This window comes from Lissotriton helveticus, chromosome 5_1, assembly GCF_964261635.1.
Source record: "Lissotriton helveticus chromosome 5_1, aLisHel1.1, whole genome shotgun sequence".
Classification (NCBI taxonomy): domain Eukaryota; kingdom Metazoa; phylum Chordata; class Amphibia; order Caudata; family Salamandridae; genus Lissotriton; species Lissotriton helveticus.
In genome coordinates, this window is record NC_136065.1 from 1874020935 (window position 1) to 1874041262 (window position 20328).

At 53.0% G+C, this 20328-nt stretch overlaps 1 long non-coding RNA gene, 1 other non-coding gene and 2 pseudogenes across 2 annotated transcripts in view; 3 read left to right on the forward strand and 1 right to left on the reverse strand.

The window, feature by feature from the left end:
• LOC144753854 (uncharacterized) overlaps positions 1 to 19230 on the reverse strand; it is a 32086-nt gene extending 12856 nt beyond the window's left edge. The window contains exon 1 of the long non-coding RNA XR_013594567.1: positions 17464 to 19230. This is a non-coding gene — a long non-coding RNA (uncharacterized LOC144753854). The remainder of the gene's footprint in view (positions 1 to 17463) is intronic.
• Positions 5909 to 6600, forward strand: LOC144757169 (18S ribosomal RNA; annotated as a pseudogene).
• LOC144756855 (5.8S ribosomal RNA) lies at positions 7494 to 7647 on the forward strand. Its single transcript, XR_013595359.1, has one exon. It is a non-coding gene; the product is annotated as a 5.8S ribosomal RNA (ribosomal RNA).
• Positions 13128 to 14212, forward strand: LOC144756740 (28S ribosomal RNA; annotated as a pseudogene).
• Positions 19231 to 20328: the final 1098 nt, after the last annotated feature.

Sequence of the window (20328 nt, forward strand, 5' to 3'; positions counted from 1 at the left end):
CAAACTGCACTTGTCTCCAATACTCAATGCAAATCACCTAGAATTTCGTGAAGCTGGGAAAATTACAACAACTTCGATTTTTCTGATATATGACAAATAGATTGGTCAAATCTCCCAAATCCTTATCGAGATCTTTCAGCAGTGAAGGATAAAGAAGGACAATGCAGGAGGGTGTGGGCCACCCGTACAGTGAGACTGTATGTCAGAAGTTCTCAGAAGCTTAACGGTGCTTTAGAGCAATATATAACTTACCAGCATGGCACATCAGCATATGCATGGGATGCAGATGCACTTAGAGCTGGGCGTAGTTTGCGTAGCGCCACTACCCACACAATGCAGCATTTCGGAAAAAATGTGTGGAAAACAAGGGCATGTTTTGAGGGTCCGTGTGCCCGGGACAGGGGTCCCTCGTGCCTGGGCAGGCTCCCCAATCTCCCCGGCCTGGCTGGGTTGGAAAGCAGGGACCGGTCTCGGGCCTGGGTTTGGGATCCCCCGTCCTGCAGCCTGCCAATATCCATCTGACCAGGACAAGGGTCCCTGGTGCAGAGCCCCGGAGACTTGCAAGGCTCCATGGGTTCCGGGCATCCTCCCCCCAGGCAGCTGGACCGCAGGAGCGCTTAAGGGCTTCCCAATGCCTGAGGACCAGCGTGGGGTTTTGGAGCCCCCCTGAGCGATGCAGCCACCAAGTCCTGCAGCCCCTGAGCCCTGCAAGGGCAGGCGGGAGCCCTCATGCGAAGACTCGGGGCAGGCAGATTGGCGCTATTTTGGTCCCGGACATCTGGTCGCACCTTTCCCCTCGGCCACCTGGTTGCACGCAATGCTTTCCAATGGGGCGACCAGATGGCCGGGCTTTCCTGGAAGTCCCAATGAGGGGCCATTCACCTCCCCGATCCCAGCGAGGGCTCCAGGAGGTCGGGCATCTCCGCACCCTGGGTCCCCTCTATCACTCTGTGTTTGTGGGTTCCCAGAAAGAGGGGTTGCCTTCCTCCGGATTACTAGGGGCAGGGTATGCCGAGACACCCCTCCCAGGCTGGCGGTTCTCTGCCGGTGACCAGATAGGCTATGCTGGGACAACACCTCTCCACCGTCCAAGGGGGCTCCGGCCCACGACGTGGCAAAGTGCCCGGGACAGGCTCCATGGGTCCTGGGCAGTTTTCCCTCGGGTGTCAGGCCCGAGAGCTCCAGTGGTCAGACCCCGTCCCTGAGGCCCAACGTGGGGTTTCAGAGCCCCCCGGAGCCCTGCAGCCCCAGAGCCCTGCAGCCCTGGAGCCTTGTAGCCCCAGAGCCCTGTAGCCCCACAGCCCCAGAACCCTGCAGCACCGGAGCCCTGGAGCCCTGCAAGGGCAGACGGGAGCCCTCCCGTGAAGGCTCGGAGCAAGCAGATTGGTGCTATTTCGGTCCCGGCCAACTGGTCGCACCTTCCCCCTCGGCCATCTTGTCACACGCAATGCTTTCCAATGGGGCGACAAGATGGCTGGGCTTCCTTGGAAGTCCCAATGAGGTGCCATTTGCCTCCCCGATCCCAGCGAGGGCTCCAGGAGGTCGGGTGCCACCTCGCCCTGGGACCCCTCCGTCATTCGGTGCGCACGGGTTCCCAGAAAGAGGTGTAGCCTTCCTCCGGATTACTAGGGGCAGGGTATGCCAGGACACCCCTCCTGGACTGGCGGTTCTCTGCCGGTGACGAGATGGGATATGGTCGGACAACACCTCTCCTCAGTGCGGGGGATCCGGCCCACAGCATGGCAAAGTGCCCGGGATGGGCTCCATGGCTCCCGAGCAGCCACCCCCGGGCATCCGGGGCTCCCTCTTCCAGGCCAACGGCGTGGCAAAGTGCCCGGGATGGGCTCCATGAGTCCCAGGCAGTCCTCGCCCGGGCGTCCGGGTCTCCCTCCAGCCCAGCGGCATGGCAAAGTGCCTGGGATGACCAGATGGCCGTGCTTCCCTGGAAGTCCCTATGAGGTGCCATTCGCCTCCCCGATCCCAGCGAGGGCTCCAGGAGGTCGGGCGCCTCCTCGCCCTGGGTCGCCTCCGTCACGCAGCGTGCACAGGTTCCCAGAAAGAGGGGTAGCCTTCCTCCGGATTACTAGGGGCAGGGTATGCCGGGACACCCCTCCTGGGCTGGCGGTTCTCGGCCGGTGACCAGATGGGCTATGGTCAGACAACACCTCTCCTCCGTCCGGGGTGCTGCGGCCCACAGCATGGCAATTTGGCTAAGTGCACGGGATGGGCTCCATGGTTCCTGGGCTTTCCTCCCCCAGGCACCCTCCTCCAGGCCAATGGCATGGCAAAGTGCCCGGGACGGGCTCCATAGGTCGCGGGCAGTCCTTCCCCGGGCGTTCGTGGCTCCCTCCTCCAGGCCAAAGGCATGGCAAATTGCCCGGGACGGGCTCCATGGGTCCAGGGCAGTCCTCTCCCGGACGTCCGGGGCTCCCTCCTCCAGGCCAACGGCATGGCAAAGTGCCTGGGATGGGCTCCATGGTTCTCGTTCAGTCCTCCCCCAGGTGTTCGAGGCTCCCTCCTTCAGGTCAGCGGCGTGGCAATGTACCTGGGATGACCAGATGCCTGGAAGTCCCGATGAGTGGACATTTGCCTCCCCAATACCAGCGAGGGCTTCAGGAGGTTGGGCGCATCTGTGCCCTGGGCCCCCTCCATCACTCGGTGCGCACGGGTTCCCAGAAAGAGGAGTAGCCTCCTCCGGATTACTAGGGACAAGGTACTCTGGGACCCCTCTCGGCCTAGCGGCCTCAGCCAGCAGCTGGATGGGCCAAGATTCCGCCCCAGCCCTGGGTCTGTCCCTGGGCATGTCGGGCCAGCCTGGGTCCAGGGGCCCTGCTGGGCCCCAGCTCGGGTACTCCAGTCCTGGGCCCCGTTTCCCAGCCTGCTGCCCCGCCAAAGGCCCGGGACGGGGTTCCATCCTGCCCGGGGAGCCTCCCTTTGCTTGGCTAGGTGCAGGGGCTCCCTGTGGCCCTGGGAAAGGTGGCCTCCCCACCCCCGGCACTGTCCTCAGTCCTGCCGTGTGGCAGGGTGCCCGGGATGTTTTCCGGCGGGCCTGGGGATGCTTCCCCTGTGCCTCCGGGCCTGGGTACCCTGGCTGGGTCTGGGGGCCCCGCTGAGCACCGGGCTCGTTGCTCCAGTCCAGGGCCCCATTCCACCAGCCTGCTGCACTGCCAAAGGCCCAGGTTGAGGTTCCGTTGTGCCTGGGGAGCCTCCCCTTGCTTGGCTGGGTTCAGGAGCTTCGGCTGGGGCCCCTGAGGGCCCTGGGGAGGGTGGCCTTCCCCACCCCGGGCTCCGTCCTCGGTCCTACCGCGTGGCAGGGTGCCCGAGATGGTGTCCGGCAGACCTGGGGAGGCTTCTCCTGCACCTCTGGGTCTGAGAGCCCCGGCTGGGTCCAGGGACCCCGCCGGGCCTCAGGTCGGGTGCTCGGGTACTCGGGCCCTGGGCCCCATCCCCCAGCCTGCCACACTGCCAAAGGCCCAGGACGGGGTTCCATTGTGCACGGTGAGCCTCCCCTTGCTTGACTGGGTTCAGGAGCTCCAGCCGGGGTCCCTGAGGGCCCTGGGGAGGGTGGTCTCCCCACTCCGGGCTGCGTCCTCGGTATTGCCGCGTGGCAGGGTGCCCGGGATGGTGTCCGGCAGGCTCGTGGAGGCTTCTCCTGCGCCTCTGGGCCTGGGAGGCCCGGATGGGTCTAGTGGCACCGCCGGGCCCCAGGTCGGGTACTCCGGCACTGGGGCCCATTTGCCAGCCTGCTGCACTGCCAAAGGCCCAGGACAGGGTTCCGTTGTACCCGGGGAGCTTACCATTGCTTGGCTGGGTTCAGGAGCTCCATCCGGGGCCCCTGCTGGGTCCAGGGGCCCGCCGGGCCTCGGGTCTGGACGAGGGAAGGTGGCACACGGGCCCGCCACCGGGGCCCTCAGGGGCTCGGGTATGCTCCTGCCTCTCAGCCCCTTGCTGATGGTCCTTTTTCTCCCAGTTTGCTCAGGCAGGTGTCCATGAGGTCTGGCAATGCTGAGATGGGGAGGGCAGCACCCGGGCCCGCCCGCTGGGGGCCCGGGTATGCATCTGCCTCTCAGCCCCTTCCCGATGGTCCTTTTTCTCCGAGTCTGCTTGCCACGGGAGCAGGCAGGCAGGGGATGCTAAGCCAGCATGCCCCCTGCGCAGGGTGGCCTGCCAGGGGATGCCCCGGCTGTACTCTGATCCATTGGGCACTCTCGCTCAATTTAGGGATGGACTACTTGGTCAGCCTCGGCTGTTGTTTCAAGCAAAGAGCTTCCACCCCACATGGACCTTCCGACTCGAGGGCCTGCCGCCTGGTGCGAGACCCTTTAAACCCAGCAGAGCGGCCCCAGAAGCTCGTGCCCCCCAGTGGTCTGACCCGAGCAGGAGGGGTCAGGTGTTACCAGGCCCTTGGATGCTGCTGCCCAGCAGGTCTGTAGACCCCACGCACCATACCGTCACCCCTCTCTGCCCAGCACATTTCCACAGCAGCTCGGACCTCTGGTCGGGTGCTCCGGCCCTGGGCCACATCCCCCAGCCTTCCACACTGCCAAAGGCCCAGGACGGGGTTCCATTGTGCACGGGGAGCCTACCCTTGCTTGGCTGGGTTCAGGAGCTCTGGACGGGGCCGGGCTCTGTCCTCGGTCCTGCCGCTTGGCAGGGTGCCCGCGATGGTGTCCGGCGGGCCCGCGAAGGCTTCCCCTGCGCCTCTGGGCCTGGGAGCCCCGGCTGGGTCCAGGGGCCCCACCGGGCCCCAGGTCGGGTGCTCCGGCACTGGGGCCCATCCGCCAGCCTGCCGCACTGTCAAAGGCCCAGGACAGGGTTCCGTTGTGCCCGGGGAGCCTCCCCTTGCTTGGCTGGGTTCAGGAGCTCCATCCGGGGCCCCTGCTGGGTCCAGGGGCCCACCGGGCCTCGGGTCTGGATGGGGGAAGGTGGCACCCGGGCCCGCCGGGGCCTCCAGGGGCCCAGGTATGCTCCTGCCTCTCAGCCCCTTGCCGATGGTCCTTTTTCTCCCAGTTTGCTCAGGCAGATGTCCTTGAGGTCCGACAATGCTGAGACAGTGGAAGGCAGCACCCGGGCCCGCCAAATGGGGCTCCCGGGGGCCTGGGTATGCACCTGCCTCTCAGCCCCTTCCTGATGGTCCTTTTTCTCTGAGTCTGCTTGCCCTGGGAGTAGGCAGGCAGGGGATGCTAAGCCAGCATGCCCCCAGCGCAGGGTGGCCTGCCAGGGAATGCCCCGGCTATACTCTGATCGATTGGGCACTCTCGGACCATTTAGGGATGGACTACTTGGCCAGCCTTGGCTGTTGTTTCAAGCAAAGAGCTTCCACCCCACATGGACCGTCCGATTCGAGGGCCTGCCGCCTGGCGCGATTATATGTAATTCCAGCTCCAATAGCGTATATTAAAGTTGCTGCAATTAAAAAGCTCACAGTTGGAGCTTGGGATTGAGCTGGCGGTCCGCCGAGAGGGGAACTACCGCCTGTCCCAGCCCCTGCTTCACGGTGTCCCCTTGATGCTCTTGATTGAGTGTCCTGGGGGTCTGAAGCGTTTACTTTGAAAAAATTAGAGTGTTCAAAACAGGCCGGTCAACAGAATACTTCAGCTAGGAATAATGGAGTAGGACTCGGGATCTATTTTATTGGTTTTCGGAACTGGGGCCATGATTAAGAGGGACGGCCGGGGGCATTCGTGTTGTGCCGCTAGAGGTGAAATTCTTGTACCGGCGCAAGACGAACCAAAGCGAAAGCATTTGCCAAGAATGTTTTCATTAATCAAGAACGAAAGTTGGAGGTTCAAAGACGATCAGATACCATCGTAGTTCCGACCATAAACGATGCTGACTAGCGATCTGGCGGCGGTATTCCCATTACCCGCCGAGCAGCTTCCGGGAAACCAAAGTCTTTGGGTTCGGGGGGGGAGTATGGTTGCAAAGCTGAAACTTAAAGGAATTGACGGAAGGGCACCACCAGGAGTGGAGCCTGTGGCTTAATTTGACTCAATACGGGAAACCTCACCCGGCCCGGACACGAAAAGGATTGACAGATCGATAGCTCTTTCTCGATTCTGTGGGTGGTGGTGCATGGCCGTTCTTAGTTGCTGGAGCGATTTGTCTGGTTAATTCTGATCATAAACAAGACTCCTCCATGCTAACTAGTTACATGACCCCCCGCAGTCGGCTTTTACCTTCTTAGAGGGACAAGTGGCATTCAGCCACACGAGATCGAGCAATAACAGGTCTGTGATGCCCTTCGATGTCCGAGGCTGCATGCGCATTACACTGAACGGATAAGCGTGTGTCTATCCTTCTCCGACAGGTGTGTGTAACCCGCTGAACCCCGTTTGTGATAGGGATTAGGGATTGCAATGATTTCCCATGAACGTGGAATTCCCAGTAAGTGCGGGTCATAAGCTTGTGTTGATTAAGTCCCTGCCCTTTGTATATACCGCCCGTCGCTACTACCGATTGGATGGTTTAGTGAGGTCCTCTGATCGGCCCTGCCGGGGTCGACAACGGCCCTAGCGGAGCGCCGAGAAGACGATCAAACTTGACTATCTAGAGGATGTAAAAGTCATAACAAGGTTTCCGTAGGTGAACCTGCGGAAGGATCATTAATGGTGGAGGGGCTCGAGCGACCGAGGGCGCCAGCCCGAAGCCCTTGGCCGACTCCTGCAAGCACGCACCCTAGGCACTGCCCTGGCACGCCCCAGCCGGCGGAGCGGTCTGCGGCAGCATGTTGCGCTCGGGTTTAGGCCAGGGACTTTGGTGGGCCTCTTTCCCCGGGGAGGGCCCGAGCGACTCGTGAGGGACCGGGCATGGGGGGTGTCCCCCATCCCCTGTCCCTCTCCGTGACGGAACCCAAGTTCACCTGGCACAGAACCCCCACCGTGGTGGGAGTGTTAACCGAATGGCAGTGCATCCCCGGGCTAGTACCACCCCTCCCTGGAAAAGGCCCTGGTGTTGGAAGGGCCCGAGTCCCAGCCTGACTGGGGACCGGGCGGCCCTTCTCGCGTGGCAGGGCGGCCTGGAAGAAAAGGGGCCTAGGGCCTGCCAGGGGACCCGGGAAGCTGCCTGGCTCTTCCCTTCCGGCGCCTCCGACCCAGGCAAAGGGTGGGGTGGGCCGATCGCCAGCCCGCTGGCACGGCTTGGGGCTGCCCGGCGACGTGCAAGTAGAGCAACCCTCCCTCGTTGCCAGGTACCCGGTTCGACCTGGTCCCATGCGGCCGGGCCGATGGGTTTGAAGACTTGCAGCTGCGAGGCTGCCTGCTCCCATCTCACCGTGAGCCCCCTTCCTTGCCCGTGGGTGGGTGGTGGGGACTCCCGTGCCAAGCGCCTGGCAATGTTTTTCTCTCCCAACGGTGCAGTCTGACTCCCAGAGGGGAAGCCTTGAATGGGGTGCCAGGGCCGTCTGGCCCCGCGGGCAGTGGATGGACGGCGTCACCTTCCTCCCGCCTCTCCGGCGCCCGCAGGTGGGTGAACGTTTTCAAAATGTTGCCTGTGACTCTTGGCGGTGGATCACTCGGCTCACACGTCGATGAAGAACGCAGCTAGCTGCGAGAATTAGTGTGAATTGCAGGACACATTGATCATCAACACTTCGAACGCACCTTGCAGACCCGGGTTCCACCCGGGGCTACGCCGGTCTGAGGGGGCTTCCCCGGGACGTGGCTGGGGCCATTGCAGGGTTAGCTCTGCTTCCCCTCCGTCTCCCCACAAGGTCAGACCCCCCGGATCGCCCGTGGCACGGTCTCTCGCCGGGTCCTGCAGCGGAGGTACACCACCGGGGCGCCTGGCCCCCAAGAAAGGGGTCCGGCGACCGGTCCGCCACGGGACCCATCCCGGAGCGTCTGGTTGCGTGCTGCACGTAGCTGTCTGTGGTGTCCCACCAGCTGCCTGTGCGCACGCGCCTCGGTCGCCCACCTTCGCGGCCGGCTTCCCGGGGAGGGCAAAACCCCTCCAGATCCGATCCGGGGAAAGAGGGCGAGCGCTGGCGAGACGCCAGGCCCCCCTGCCTTGGCAGGGTCCTGGCCTCCCCCGGCAGCCCCCTTTGATGCTCCGGCGTCATTCTTACGACTACGACCTCAGATCAGACGTGGCGACCTGCAGAATTTAAGCATATTACTAAGCGGAGAAAAAGAAACTAACCAGGATTCCTCCAGTAACGGCGAGTGAAGAGGGAACAGCCCAGTGCCGAATCCCCGCCTGGTGGCGGGTGCGGAAAATGTGGTGTACAGAAGACCGACTCCCCGGCGTCGCTCAGGGGACCTAAGTTCTTCTGATCGAGGCTCACCCCGTGAACGGTGTTAGGCCAGTAGTGGCCCCCTGGCGCGCACTGATGGGGCAGAAGATGCCACTTGCCAAATCACTGCTGATGAAATCTTGCAATACTACAAAAACATAATTGAGAAAGAAAACAAGAACAATCCTAATTTCATGCCGATTGATCGGATACCAGAGGATTACGAAATTAGAAATCTATGTAAAGAAATAGCACTGCTCGAAATAACTTATGCCTTCGAGAACTCCAATTTAAAGAAAGCAGTGGGGCCTGATAAGATTGGTCTTAATGACTTGTATAAAGTGCACAGCAGGCAACCAAGACTGCTGCTCAGAATTCTATTGTCTTGGTTGTTGATGAGAAGAATACCAGAAATTATCGAAAAGAACCGACCAATTTTGATACCCAAGAATGTACAGATTAGTGAACTTAAAAAATCAGTAACTGACGTCCAATTACCATCAGTACTAGATTCATGAAGCTATTCACAAAAATACTAACTAAAAGACTTTCATTTTTTGTTGAATTGAATACGAGACAAAAAGGCTTCAGGAAGGTAAGAGGTTGTCTCGAGAATCTGACTCTACTGCAAAATATCATAAATGGGGCACGAAAAAACAGTCACTCATTAGCAGTTGTGTTCATAGATATATAAAAAGCCTTCGACTCTGTCAACCATGGTCACATTATAGTCTTACAAGGCAAAGAGTTCCTTCATACATCAGAGACATAATAAAGGACTTGCACACTGATTCAACAACGTCTTTCAAGGGAAAGAACAACGAAGCAACTCCTGAAATAACAATGAAATATGGGGTCAAACAAGGTGACTCTTTATCCCCACTACTATTTAACATTGCCATGGATCCTCTGATCTGTGGTCTTCAGAAAAACGGCAAGAGGGTCACATTTGGATGAGATGGTCTTATTGAGCAAATCACCGCTCTCGCCTTTGCAGATGACATCTCAGTACTCAGCAGTACCTGGGAAGGAATGAGTACAAATCTGAAAATCATTGAAAAGTTTAGTAAAACTACAGGATTAAAACTTAATGTGAAAAAGACACATTGATTTTATATCAGTCACCATAAAGATAAAATCCTGATTAACAACTGTAAACCATGGCAATTTGAAAAGAAAATAGTGAAAATATTCATCCAGGAGAAAGTGAGAGATACCTCGGATTGAACTTTGTTCTACACACTGGTCATACAAGCAACAACAAAATGAATGAGGTTCTTGTCAATTGGGCTCAAAAACTTGATAATCTACCACTAAAGCCCACGCAGAAAATAGAAATTTTGTGTCAGTACTTGGTACCTAAACTATCATTCAAATTGGAAATGACAGGAACAGAAGCAAAAACTTTAAATGTTCTGGATCAAACAATAACAAAGTATGTCAAACACTTTCTACACCTTCCTGCCTATACATGTGATAGTCTCCTATATTCAAAAAGATCATTTGGGGGCCTCGGTATACCAAAATTATGTACACAAATTGGTCTCAATAAAGTCAATAGTTTATTGTATCTCAGAGCAGCTCCAGACCTGTGCATAGCTCATTCATTCATGTATGCAGGAGAAGATATAATTGAAAAAATTGATATCATCAAAACACACAAACATTTAAGAGAGTAGGTTTCTGAGATATGATTCGAATGTGTTAGCAACATATGATTGGGGAAAAGAAGAGTTTGAGAAATGGGCAAATCTCCCTGTCCAAGGTGATGGTATAAAATACTTAGCAAGTAATGCAACTTCAAACTTTTGGATCAGCAAGCATAACAAATTGAAAGAAAACCAGTACATAACTGCGCAGATGTTAAGAGCAAATGTTTTATATACCAGAGAAACCATAACTAGGGGAAGAAATCGTGCATTTGCCTCATATAGGTATTGTAATAATGTTTGTGAAACAATTTCTAATATTTCAGGCGCATGTCCTAAAACTAAGGACATTAGGATAAAACGACATAACAAAATTCTGGAATTGCTCATTGATAGAGCAAAAAGGTTTGGTTGGATGGCATATAGGGAACCTCATGTTAAGAATAATCAAGGAGAACTACGAAAACCAGATTTAGTGTTTACCAAAAATTGTACAGCTTTAGTGATTGATGTTTCAATTCATTATGAACATTCTCAGAATTCCCTGGAATTAGCGTTTGAGAGTAAAGTGAAATACTATCAGGATCTGTCACAGCGAATCAAAGATCTCACAAAATGCAACATTGTAAAATTTCATGGCTTTATCGTTGGATGTCGTGGTACTTGGCCTCAATGTAATGATGTTGTTTTGGTTGATTTAGGTCTGCAAATTTTATTCCCATTCAAGAAAAATGTTTGCCTGACTACTTTAATGGACATTCTTAAAATGTGCCAAGTATTCATGGACAATTGAGTATCAAGCTTATACTGAGATGTACACTTTCTTGCAACATACATGTCACCCATGTAAAGCATCATGTTTTAACATATAGGTTTATAGTTGACACAAGATTTAGTATAGATGTGAATTTTATAGATGTGAATTCTTTTAGATGTTCTTTTTTCTAATTAGATGTGCAATTTGTAGATGTGTATTTTTTTTTATAAATGTGTGCTTATAACAATTTAGATATAGTTGTTTACATCATACTTATTGAAATGTATTGAATGATGAATAGGTCTCAATTATTCGCATACACATAATTATCACGCATTGATTATTGATGTCCTGCTAATCACATTTTAATTTCTCAGGACTGTTCGTAGACAATCTTAAAAATGTTGGAATAGTACTGCAGGGTGTACTATCTCTGGCCTATACGTGATCCACGTTCCAGTGAGGACAGCGTTCAGTGTGGCTGTACTCCGGAGCGAAAGAATGTTGTATTGTTAGAAGCAAAACCGAATTGATACTGATGGGCAGCATAATAACCCAGAATGAGCCACCGCGAGGTGGCACAGATAGCCAAATGCCACGTCATCCAATTAGTGACGCGTATGAATGGATAAACGAGATTCCCACTGTCCCTACCTACTATCTAGCGCAGAGCTTTCCAGCCTGTGTGTCCCGACACAATACTGTGTTGCCTCCAAGTGGTGGGTATGTCGCGGGATGACACCACCGGTATTAAGGGCGCTTATCTGCTGCTAATTAAGAGGCATTCCTTTGAAAGAGTGTCTCGGAGTCTGCCCCAGCAGAGCGGACTCCGAGACACTCTGCTCAATGGGGGCAGGCGATTCACAACAAAGCCTTATTAACAAGTAAATGGTCTTTTAAAGACCTGCGAAGTACTCGGTGCATATGTTCACGAGCATAAAGCATGTGAGTTAAGGAGCGGTCAGATGAGAGGACGTTATATTGGGTGAGGGGATGAATTAAGGATTAGTACGATATTGAACATATTTCCTTGAAAATGTGAGGGCAGCCTGTGTGTTCTGGATATTGAGTTGTCCAGTAAGATTAGAAGAATAGTGTCGTCTGTTACGATCCACGATGAAGTCACCAAACACAATATGAGGCGGATGAGAGGGGGCTGTTATAAAGTTGGAATCCAGGTCCTTGAGGAAGGTGCCATATCACTGGTGAAGCACTAAAATATGAATTTGGCGGGGGTGTTTATTTACCTAGAAATGCGCTTGAGGGATGCTTGTCGGGTCTCAGAAGAGGGTGGGGGAGTGTACGAGTCTTGAAGAGGAGAATTTGGATTCAAAGTAGTCTATGATATAGATATGTGCCCTGTAAGCTGGAGTGAGGTGACAGAGGGAGACAGGGGGAGATAGAGGGCGGAAGACAGAGAGTGAGGGAGACAGTGAGAGGGAGACAGAGAGGGAAGAGAGGGAGGGAGACAGAGGGATGGAGACAGAGGGAAGGAGAGGGAGACAGACCGAGGGAGGGAGACCGAGATAGAGGGAGACCGAGATAGAGGGAGACCGAGATAGAGGGAGACCGAGGGAGGAAGACAGAGGGAGGAAGACAGAGGGAGGAAGACAGAGGGAGGAAGACAGAGGGAGGAAGACCGAGGGAGGAAGACCGAGGGAGGAAGACCGAGGGAGGAAGACAGAGGGAGACAGACAGATACAGAAAGAGGGAGACAGAGGGGGAGAGAGAGAGAGAGAGAGGGAGGGAGGGGGACAGACAGAGGGAGGGAGACAGAGGAACAGAGACAGAGGGACGGAGACAGACTGACGGAGACAGAGGGACGGAGACAGAAGGAGACAAAGAGAGGGAGAGAAAGAGAGGGAGACAGAGCGGGAGACAGAGGGTGACAGACAGAGGGAGACGGACAGAGGGAGGGAGACGGACAGAGGGAGGGAGACGGACAGAGGGAGGGAGACGGACAGAGGGAGGGAGACAGAGGGAGGGAGACGGACAGAGGGAGGGAGACGGACAGAGGGAGGGAGACGGACAGAGGGAGGGAGACGGACAGAGGGAGGGAGACAGACAGAGGAAGGGAGACAGAGGGAGTGAGACAGACAGAGAGAGACTGAGGGAGGGAGGCAGAGGGAGGGAGGCAGAGGGAGGGAGGCAGAGGGAGGGAGACAGAGGGAGGGAGACAGAGGGAGGGAGACAGAGGGAGGGAGACAGAGAGAGGGAGACAGAGAGAGGGAGACAGAGAGAGGGAGACAGAGAGAGGGAGACAGAGAGAGGGAGACAGAGAGAGGGAGACAGAGAGAAGGAGACAGAGAGAAGGAGACAGAGAGAGGAAGAGAGAGAGAGAGAGGGGGGAGACAGACAGAGTAAGTGAGAACCCCTCGAACTTCCCTTAGGTGTTTCGGGCTCGCTACGCTATGCTCGCTCGCTACACTGCCTTACTGTCTCCCAAAATGATGCATGTCCAAAAAGTGTGCCCCCAATATGAAAAGTTTGGAAAGCTGCGATCTAGCGTAACCACAGCCAAGAGAAAGGGCTTGGCAGAATCAACGGGGAAAGAAATCCTGTTGAACTTGACTCTAGTCTGGCACTGTGAAGAGACATTAGAGGTGTAGGATAATTGGGAAGCCCTCAGTCCGCCGGTGAAATACCACTACTATTATTGTTTTTTCACTTACCCGATGAGGTGGGGGGGCGAGCCCCATGGGGCTCTCGCTTCTGGCTCCAAGCGCCCAGGGCCTGCCGGGCGCAACCCGCTCCGGGGACAGTGGTAGGTGGGGAGTTTGACTGGGGAGGTACACCTGTCAAACGATAACGCAGGTGTCCTAAGGCGAGCTCAGGGAGGACAGAAACCTCCCTTGGAGCAGAAGGTCAAAAGCTCGCTTGATCTCAATTTTCAGTATGAATACAGACCGTGAAAGTGGGCCTCATGATCCTTCTGACTTTTGGGGTTTCAAGCAGGAGGTGTCAGAAAAGTTACCACAGGGATACCTGGCTTGTGGCGGCCAAGCGTTCATAGCGACATCGCTTTTTGATCCTTCGATGTCAGCTCTTCCTATTGTTGTGAAGCAGAATTCACCAAGCGTTGAATTGTTCACGCACTAATTGGGAACGTGAGCTGGGTTTAGACCATCGTGAGACAGGTTAGTTTTACCCTACTGATGATGTGTTGTTGCAATAGTAATCCTGCTCAGTACGAGAGGAACCGCAGATTCAGACATTTGGTGTATGTGCTTGGCTGAGGAGCCAATGGGGCGAAGCTACCATCTGTGGGATTATGACTGACCGCCTCTAAGTCAGAATCCCCCCTAAACCGTAACGATACCGCAGTGCTGTGGAACCTCGGTTGGCCTAGGATAGCCGGCCTCTCTCGGAGGGCCGGTGCGTAGAGCCGCTCGCTTGGGGACCGGAGCACGGACGGAAGTAGGCCGCCTCCATCACCCTTAGTGCACCTCATGTTCGTGGGGCACCCGGTGCTAAATCATTCATAGACGACCTGATTCTGTGTCAGTGTTTCATAAGTAGCAGAGCAGCTACCTCGCTACGATCTATTGAAAGTCATCCTCGGAGCCAAGCTTTTGTCTCTATGTGCGTGGGTGACCACGGACGCCCTCTTCCACCACACCCAGGGGTGGGTCCCTCTGCCGCCGGGCGGGAGGGACACGGAGGGGGTAACACGGGCGTGCAGGAGACTGCCTCCACTACATACCCTCCCTCACGGGGGCCTCCCCCTCCCGTCCTGTCCCACTTGAGTGCGGGGATGGGGGCCACCATCCCTTGCAGGTCGGCAGGGTGACCAGATGGCCTGGGCCGGCTGGGTCTCCCCTTCCCGCTGCTCCCGGGCAATGCGAGCAGAGAGGCGAGCAGCGGCAGCCCTGGGGAAGGAGCATCCCGAGTGGCTGCCTCAGACCGCCTGGCCACCCTCGCTGGTCTGCAAGGGTGACTGGGTACAGCACCCTCCCAGGACATCTGGGTGCTGGGTCGTCCCGGGTCATCTGGTCGCCTGGCTGCGCGACCAGATGGCCCTGCGGGCCGGGCGCCCAGATGGCCCTGCGGGCCGGGCGCCCAGATGGCCCTGTGGGCCGGGCGACCAGATGGCCCTGCAGATTGGGTGACCAGTTGGCCCTGCGGGCTTGTCCTTCCCCAAATTTCTGTAAGAATAGTCGAACAAAATGGGCTCCCTGGGCAGGCTGTCGGGGAGAGGACGTGGCCTGGGCTTAAGCCTCCTTGGTTCCGGCTGATGGCCCGGATGCTGGGGACAGGGGGTCCAACGTAGCCCTTGGGAGGCTCTCCCCGGCCTGGTTAGGGTTCGGAAGCTGAGCCCAGGCCTGGGGCTTGAGCTCCTTCCTGCAAGCCAGCCGAGGTTCTGGGCGTTCATCGGAGCCAAGGGAGGCTCTCCCCAGCCTGGCTAGGGTTCAGAAGCAGAGACCGGGCCCGGGGCTTGAGCTCTGTCTGGCAGGCCAAGGGGGATGCCGGAGTATCCCCATGCTGGATAACAAGCCGAGGGGTCTGGTGTCCCGGGGACCGGGCCCCGGGAGGCTTCCTGCCGGCCTGACTAGGTGTTGGAAGCAGGGACCAGGCCCGGGGCTTGAGCCCTGTCCTGCAGCTCAACGGGAGCCCCCCATCCTGGAATCCAGCTGAGGATCCAGGCGCTGGTGACGGTGGTCTGCCAGGGCCCGAGGAAGCTCTCCCCGGCCTGGCTAGGGTTCGGAAGCTGGGAACAGGCCCGGGGCTCGTGCTGCATCCGGTGGGCCCCGGGGTGTGGGAGCTTCCCATCTTGCACGCCAGCCAAGGGTCCGGGCGCTGGGGATGGAGGTCCACTGGGGCCCGGGGAGGCTCTCCCCGGCCTGGCTGCTTTCGGAAGCAGGGATTGGGCCGGGGAGCAGGGGTGGCTGGCTTTATCCACTACGCTAGCAGAGCGGAGTTTTCTGCCCACCCCTAGTATTAGTGAATAATTCAAAGTGTAACCTAATATGGAGTCCCCATCATCCATAGCTATAAAATAGTGGCACATCAGGGGTGTGCAAGCATGGTAAATTGGCATATCTTAAAGTGCAGAGGTACCAGTCATGGAATAGAAAAGAATTATGGGGCCCATAGGACCAGACCTTCAATGGTGCACACTATCAAGGGGTGGAGGAACCCTGGGATCACATTTAAGGGGTACTTGTATATCATACAGGTAACAGAACATGGTAAAATGTTAGCACAGTAGTTTAAAAGTCACCGCTAGTTTGAGTCAGCCAAGGGGGAGGTCACTGACCAAAACACATACAGGTAAAGCATTTTGGGCCACATTTCACAGCCCTGAAACTCTTAGAAACTGAGTGAAGAAACGTCCAGCCACGTGACAGCAAACATGATAAAGGGAATTACCATGAATTCACAAATACGATTTGTACCACTGTTTCTCATTAAGACAAGGTTTGCCTGTTGTTGGGTGTAGTTACTATTGCTTCTCATGAGCTGTTTTGGCAACAACCCTAGTTCAAATGTTGTTTTGTAATCTTTTTTTGATGCCAATTGTGCCCTTATACCCCACACTCTCCATAAATTCCTCAATGTCCTAGGACTGTCCTCCAAATAATCTTCTTTGTATCTGCATAACATTGTACTTATGTGTCTCACTTCTATACACACTATGTGTTTTACATTATTAGTGTTGTTTATCAATATGAAAGCAATATCCTGTGTTTCCGAACACAATCACTGGAAAAGTGTCTGCCCCAGCGGAAACCTTCATATAAAACTTTGCTTAAGGGTGATAGGCACTGTGATGTCATAAGGGCACAAGAAAGAGGGACTCTTCATTGTTCTTACATCGTAGTGTCCACACTGTTCAAAAGTCCTCTGGAGGCCTTCATCTTGTCACTTGTTAGAAGCATAAAGAGAGGACAGGAACTCCATGGAAAGCGTCCTGAATGCTGCCACTACACCCACTTACTCTGAGAAGCTGAGAGTTCAATGATTTCTACACTCATCATTTGCATCTTGCCCCCAGAACATTGAAAGTCAATAGGCTTTTCCAGGTCTCCTTCTTATATGCCAGAGATAGCCCAGAGTGCAACACCTTTATTTGCTGCCCATTGGGGGACAAACCACGCCTTGTCCACCCATGGGAAAAATCTGGTGAATCAAAATGAGCTAGGCACCCCCCCTAGGGAGAATAATTCAACAAGTCAGGGAACAGGAGGAATAAATCAAACTATGAACAAAGTAATCCGTCTAGACCTAAATTTCTTTAAAGAAATTTAGGACTAGAGGGATTACTTTGTTCATAGTAAAAATCTAGTGAATGGCTGTGTTTTCTTTAAATCGATGCTGTAAGTAGAATGACAAAGGTGTTGGTGGGGCGGGGGAAGAGGTCTATAAATGGGGCGTGACCAAAGAAGCATAACTAGGAATCCTTTCCAAGAGGCTTTGCCTATGTAATTAAGGGATTAAGGGTGTGGCTTAAACAGGGGGCATCACATCCTGATTTTCACAAAGTGTGCCACCTAAACCTCTCTGAGTTTTCTCTTGTAGCATTGAGACATATCAACCATAGCAAACAGGCCCACTGCAAGCCATATCTGTTGGCTTGGCCAATGCTTGTTAGCAGTATTAGATATGAGTAACAAGAATGAGAGTCTATGATGAACAGTTAGAATTCACTTAAATATAAATCTGTGACTTAAACATCATTAGTGCATGTGGAAGGGGAAATGTTTGTTGGAGTGTCTGTTACTCTAGTTAAATCCTGCACACCACTTTTCTACACAATCTCTCACTCTGTTGGATACCTACATATTTTTCTCACCACGTCTTTCTGAAATCTTCCTACTGCTTACCTCACACATTCGCTGCCTGCTCGCGCTGTCCTTCTGCATGCGCTTCCTTGCATCCCCTCCCCTCCATGATGTCCTCTCTCTGTCAAGGCCTTAGTAGGGGTTAATCCTGAGTAAGAACAGGACTGGAACAGAGCTGAAGTAAGAAGAACAGAACAGTGCTGGGGTAACACTATACCTGGAGCAGAGCTGTATTTGGAGCTGGCAGGTCTGGAGCGGAGCTGGAGGAAGACTAAGATTGGAGCAGTACAACAACAATTTTGTCCAGCACTCCAAATTACAGTTTCTCAAATTACATCATATGGCTTATAAAAGACATTGATTCAGCAGGTGTTATTCCAATTTTCCTTTATTCATGAGCTCTTCTTCATAAAAAAATGAATCCGTAGCCAACGCGTTTCATCCTCTCGGACTTCTTTAGGGCAAGGAAAAGTATGTTGGCCTTTTATTATGAATGCTGTCTATGAAGTGTAATCCGTTTTCCTCAAAGTAATACTGGAAAAGCCTTGTCAAGGCAGAGTCTCTTCCTAGATGAGTCACTATTATTTTGGTAACCCGTTTTCTGTAAGGTTTTGTACCAGTAGCCAAGGTCTGGCATAAGGTAATGGGTGATATCCCATTTCAACTTTCAAAATGGCAGTATTTAGCTCACGTTATATCCACAGTTTGTCTCATAATAGAAGGCCAACATTCTTTTCCTTGACCTTAAGAAGTCAGAGAGGACGAAAAGCGTTGGACACGTTGGGAGGTGAGAGAACAGATTGTCATGAGATAATTGACTAAAGACATTTTAACTAGAAAATGTGTTAACCAATGATATGCTGTTTTCAGTTAATTAAAGGATTATCTTTGTGTCTTCTAAATTCAGGAATGTGTGGAAAGATCTAAATCCTGTGGAGCAGTGCTAATTACAAAAGTTCTACCAGGGCCTAAGACACAGTCAGAAGAAACACCTAAAGCCCAGCCCTTTCACACAACAGCGGCATGTCCAATATCCCAAACCCCACATCCCCGTGGAGAAGTTGCCAATATGCAAACTGAGGTTGGTCTTGAGAATTAACCTCTGAGGGATGGTGGACAATCATTGGTTCTGCAGAGGACCTGGTTTTCATGTGAACTGCCTTGAAACTGGTGTTCGGTGGCCACCTTTTAGTGGAGTCTAGGTTTGGTAACCATCTTAAAACGTGGTCTCACAAAATGAAAGGTAAACTTTAACTTCTTACTTACAACCATCCCTTTGCTGATGCAGAACTATACTTCTCACTCAACACACCTCACCTGCAAGCAAAGTATTTCTCATGCTCTCACACACACCAATCTCAATCTCTCCTCACCTGAAATCCTAGCAGCTTCTCTTCCCTTCGGCACTGTTAATTGTTCAACAGCTGAATATACCTCCTTCACACACTTTCACACGTACAATGTGAACATGACCTGTATTACCATGAAGGTTTTCACTATCATTGTTTAGAAGTCCGTTCAGCATTTTGCCTTTAGAGTTAAAGACAAGAATGAAGGGATGTCTTTCAAAGTCCACTTTTAATTACTACCAGGGAAGAGCTGCTTTAAAAATTGTGTAGAGGGTTTCTGGATGTCAGTCTATTGTAATGGCTTTCCATCTCTGCCATTTCCAACTGAGCTGGGGGCGGGGTTACTGCATCTTCTCCAACAAATAATTGTGCTGTATTTGATATGTTTCGCCTACCACTGCAGAGCACGGAAGTCTTAAACCTGTCTTAACCTCCCAGCTCCCCTATTGCATACTCCACACTGAAAGTTGTAGTCAACTGGCCAGCAGTGCACTCCTGGGTAGCATGAGTATATTGTCGTTTGGGTAACAATGTATATAGTTATTGCTTGCTTCTTGTGGCCAATCACTCCATAGTTTTATATATTAAAGACCTCTAGTTCTCTTTCCTTATTGTTGCCGTTGATTTCCTACAGAAGTATTTTTGTCACATTGCCAATGGATACAATATTTTCAATTTCTGCTATTGCAAGTACCTTGTCAGGCCCTCATCCTATCCTCATACCTCACTGAGGCAGTGGCATAACGAAGCCTGAGTGGGCCCCCCTGCAAAGTACATGGAGCGGGCACCCCGACCCACGACTTACCACTTTGCCCCACTGCCAAATAATCTGCCATATTTTTAAGTGAAACCTCCAACATTCAATGAAATGCCTTTATATTGCCTAGCTCAAAGTTTGAATAAGAAAGTGAGAAAAACTCTTAACGTACAAGCTACGCATTTGTAACGTTATTGTTAAGAGCAGAATATTTTTCTGGGACAGCAATCAGAACAATGCCAAGGAGCTAGCCTATTGCCTCAGGTACTGCCTATTGCTGAAGAACAAAGAACAACTGCATAGGGTCGGGAATAGAATTGACATGATGGAAAATAACTTGAAACTTTGAAAGACAATCTCAAACCTGCAATTTTACAGACTCTAATGACAATATACACGAGTAGTACACAAGATATAACTCAGTAACCTGCCAGCTCCAAGAGAAATACACTAGTGTGAATTATTTGCATGCCACACACTTGTGTCTGCCAGGGGGTGAGTATGATAATAACCACTCTATAGTATTTAAAATGAACTGAGGAAGCAATTTAAGTTTCTACCATCAGGGCTTTAATAGTTAGCATGACAAAAGCAGGCAGGCAAACAAGGCAGAAGATGGAAACTGCTTGGATCGCTTCAGAACATAAATGCAGATGTTTGTCTGTATTTATCATTTCTATAGTGTAAACAATGCTAATTACATGATTAAAGGTCCACATATTATAGACAAGTGCAAACAGCACCATAAATAACACCTCATGTAGGATAAAACCAAACCATATCAGCAAGTACCTAATGGCA